Source organism: Furipterus horrens, unplaced genomic scaffold, assembly GCF_987537825.1.
Source record: "Furipterus horrens unplaced genomic scaffold, mFurHor1.1.pri manual_scaffold_4, whole genome shotgun sequence".
Taxonomy (NCBI): Eukaryota; Metazoa; Chordata; class Mammalia; order Chiroptera; family Furipteridae; genus Furipterus; species Furipterus horrens.
In genome coordinates this window covers 88,442,487-88,447,147 of record NW_028327174.1, presented here as the reverse complement: position 1 = coordinate 88,447,147, position 4,661 = coordinate 88,442,487, and the positions used below count along the sequence as shown (strand labels likewise).

General features: G+C 38.4%; 1 pseudogene; it reads right to left on the bottom strand.

The window, feature by feature from the left end:
* Positions 1–2,488: 2,488 nt before the first annotated feature.
* LOC150012383 (prostaglandin E synthase 3 pseudogene) lies at positions 2,489–4,207 on the bottom strand (annotated as a pseudogene).
* Between the last annotated feature and the right edge of the window lie 454 nt (positions 4,208–4,661).

The window sequence follows — 4,661 nt, the reverse complement described above, 5'->3', positions numbered from 1 at the left end:
ACAGAAATTGTGTCCTTGAATATATTCATGTTGGACTTTGCCTGTCAATGGAATGCAGATAAAATATTATCTCTATATATAGAACAAGATAATTCTTCATTTTGCTTCTAAAATCAGATGGAGTAATGAATTACATGTTATTTCACTGTGTCACTTATCATATGTCTTAATGAATGACAAATGGAAAATAATTTTTTATTTCTTTCACTGTTAATGGTTTTGGGAGCTATGCTAGGGTTTCTCTCAAGACAATTAACTGAATCACAGAATCAGAAATTCAGAAGGCCAAAAAGCATTCGGGCAGTACACTTAGGGTGGTAATAACAATGCCTGACCCAGTCCAGAATATATTCTGTCTTCAAAGTCAGTCTATTATTATCTCACTCAACAAATAGCTGAACCCCTGACATAGCCCTGCCTCTTTGCTGGGTGCTGGAGATGCAAATTCATCTCAGGAAACTTACCATCTACACTACCAGTTGCAGTCATCCTAAGCCCCCAGGCTACTGAATAAGCCCTCCCTAGAGAGAGGTAATAAAGTTGGTTATTTATCCTTGTAGGAGAAAGTCAACTAAAGAAAACTCTGTAATATTAAGCATAGTATTAGGGGCAAGGATGGCTTGAAACAACTGCAATTGTCTTATCATTAAAAAGGCACTTTTCTGTTCATTTCCATCCTTCAACCCTTTAAGACAAGTCCATCAGTCAGGAGCCCAGGTGGGTGACAGATGTCATCAGCATGCCACAGTACAACAAACTGATCATAAGGATGGGGTGAGTGTCTGCAACCTGGAAGTGAAGATGTTGTGTTATGAAATTGATTTCCATGAGCAGTTTCACACACACACACACACACACACACACATTATAAGAATTAAGTAATGAAGCCCTTTTAAAAAAATACTAGAGTTCCTATATCAATGAAAGCTACTTTGTAAAGTTGTTTTGTTTGGCCCACTGCAGGGATATTGTGACCGCTTCAAATACAGATGGGGGCCCTCTTTTGAGATACATACTTCCAGAGTGAAGGTATGAGCCAGATGAGGAAAAAAATTAGTCTTGTGACCTTTTAGCACACTTTATTTTAGATTCAAAATAATATTCATATATTATTATCCACCAACATTCAGTCCAAAGTGCTCTGGACTGTTTCAAAAAATAAAATCCACAGTGAGGAGATGATTATACTCACTGCTGAAAAGCATCAGAAGAATGGGTTTCAGGCTGGGAAGAAAGACCATGGAGGTTTTCATCAAGGGCAACAGAAAGAAAACTAATGTGCTGTTTGTTAACCTCAGTAATGGACAGGGCCAAGGGCTGTGGCTTGGTGAGTAGAAAATTTGGAAAATTTGAAATCAAGGCTAAAGCAAAAGCAAGTTCACCACTGAGGGAGGTTGAACTATGATCCAGGAGGTACAGGCTACAGAGTTAGGCTGTTTATCACTGGGCTCTGGGGGACATGGTCAAGGAAAGCGATGGGGCTTGAAAGGGATTCCCACAACTCTGCTTACTGGAGCTTCCCCTTTTTAAATATTATGCTAAGAGAAACAAGTCAGAAAAAGCTAAGAACTATGGTTTTATTTATATGTGGGATACAAAATTGAAACTCATAGACACAGACAACAGTTTAGTGGTTACCAGAGGGAAGTGGGTAGGGGCATGGGGGGATAAAAAGGGACAAATAAATGGGGCTGGAAGATGATGACTTTGAGTGGAGGGCCTACAACACAATGTTCAGATCATGTATCATAGAAATGTACACTTGAAATCTATGTGATCCTATTAACCAATGTCATTCCAATAAGTTCAATAAAAAATAAATAAATGAAAAATAAATAACTTTATTTTTATTTACATATACTTGGTATACAATCTCATATTGATTATATTAGTTTCAGGTGTATGATATGGTGATTCAACATTTTTATACCTTACAATGTGATGGCACACTAATCCTAGTAATTATATGTCACCATGTAAACTTAATCACAATATTATTGACTATATTCTCCTTTCCCTTTTCACACATTCCCCTGCCCCTCCCTTCTGGTAACCATCCCTTTAGTCTCTGTTTCTATGAGTCTTTTTTGTTTGTTTGTTTGTTTGTTTGTTTATTTTGTTTTGCTTTAGATTCCATTGTATTTGTACAGTATTTGTCTTTCTCTGTCTCACTTATTTTACTTAATACCTCTAGATCCCTCCATGTTGTCACAAATGGCAAGATTTAATTCTTTTTTATGGTTGAGTAATATTCCATTGCATATATGTACCATATCTTCTTTATCCACTCATCTATCAATGGACACCTAGGTTGTTCCATATCTTGGCTACTATAAGTAATGCTGCAGTGAACATAGAAATGCATATGTCTTTTCAAATGAGTGTTTTCATTTTCTTTTGATAAATACCCAGAAGTGAAATTGTAGGTCATGTGGTAGTTCTGGTTTTTTTGTTTGTTTGCTTTTTTGTTTTGTTTCTTTTGGAGGAGGACAACACATTTAGTTTTATTTCAATCAAATCACAACACTTTCTTTTCCAACTGCTGGAAAGTGCATTGACAATTTGCTATTACAGAGCCACTTTTAAAAGGTTTCCTGTGATATTACAGCAAGCCTTTTTTTTTTTTCCAAACAGAAATATTCCCAAATTCTTTCTCAAGTAAAAATAACTCAATTCCAGTAAATGGCAATACATGAAATTACAGTAAACCAGACACTTAAGAGGACAACCAAGAAGTCTTCCAACAGTTTATTAGAAAGAATATAGATATTAAAAAAAAATCCCCACTGTCATGAACATAAATTGAGGTTTTCAGCCCTGGTACAAGCTGGATCCAAAAAAGGGGGAGGGGGGCGACCCAATAGTGTATTAACATTTTTTCACTCATTTGCCATACTGACAGTGCAAATACAAATTTGGCCTAAATGTACAGACTCTCAAGCAACAATGTACAGCCTTTCTTCGTCCTCCATGCTAAGAGATGTAAAAGTTTAAGGGCCAAACAATACCAAATGTACAGGCTTCAAAAACCATCTAGGTTAGGGCATTTACTAGTTTTAGCTAAGATACATTTGGAACACTGACATGTGATCACTAAATGTACAATAATGTAAAGTAAATTTTTTGAAAAATATAACTTTAATGGAATAGTCCTGAAGAATATACCAGAGGAACAACAGGTTACCAGTTTAAGGTATCAACCGATTTGTTTCAGTCAGTTGGGGTCCATGTTCTAAAATCTAAAACATAGTTATCGTTCAATAATCCAAGAGCTTCCTATCATGTATCTATGTTATGAAGTAAAGGAGACTTAGGTGAAATTTTTTATTTATCACAAATGCTGTATCAATTGCTTAGGACCTCAACAGCATCATGGAAGTCTGGGAAATGTTCATGCATAAGGTTATTGCCTTAGCTGACTTAAAATTGCCCCATACAATGGTACATATCAACCCTTAGTGAAGCCTTTAAGAAAACAAACAGGTTGGAAAATGGGTTAAGGGAGGCAAATGCAGCATCTGCCTTTAGAGCAATCAACTCAGAAATTCAATGATGAAATCTTGCAGAGAAGTTATTTTTCTTTCTCAAAATCCAGTGATGACAACATTCCTTACTCCAGATCAGGCATTTTTTCATCATCACTGTCTTGTGAATCATCATCTGCTCCATCTACTTCTGGTAAATCTACATCCTCATCACCACCCATGTTGTTCATCATCTCGGAGAAATGATCAAAATTAGACATGTCTTCATCTGAATCATCTTCCCAGTCTTTCCAATTATTGAGGTCCACACTAAGCCAATTTAGCTTTGCCCTTTCTTTTGTTAATCTTGGCCATGACTGGCCAGATTCTCCTTTTCGTAAACAACATAAAATTGATCTGTCCGTTCTTTTATGCTTGGAATCATTTGGATCAATACAGTGAAAAAGATCAATTTCATTTAAATGTTTAAAATTATCACTTTCTCCAAGACAACCGAATGTAAGTTTGGATTTTTCAAAATTTACATTAACATCTTTACTGTCTTCAACACAAAATTCAACGAAGACATAGTCCCTGCGATCGTACCACTTGGCAGAAGCAGGCTGCATCGTGAACGGGGCAGGGGGACGGGTGAATGGGTGGGCGGGCCTCTCCGGCGGCAGCTGCTGGGCAATGGACTAAACTCCGGTGGCGACTCCGGCGTTTCCTCCCCTCCCCCGTGTGGCCTTTTCTTGCTTCCCTCAGGAGACGGCGGGAGCGGCTGGCTCCACCTGGGTCCCCAGAATGCACCGCGCAGAGAGAGCGGCTCCTCGGGTCGGGGAGTAGAGGAAAGTGTCGGTAGTTCTGTTTTTAGTGTTTCTGAGGAAGCTTCAAGCTGTTTTCCATACTGGCTGCACCAATTTACACCCACCGACAGTGCACACGGTTCCCTTTTCTCCACATCCTCGCCAACACTTGTTGCTTGTTGGCTTTTTGTAATAGCCATTCTGACAAGTGTGAGGTGATATGTTATTGTGGTTTTGGTTTACATTTTCCTAATGGTTGTGATATTTAGTATCTTTTAATATGTCTGTATGTCTTTTCATGTCCACCGTGGGGTTCCCCCTTGGCTTTTCCTCTGCCCAGACCTAAGGGTTTGCTCCTCTGCCACTGGTCTCCTCCAGCAGCCCCTGGCTC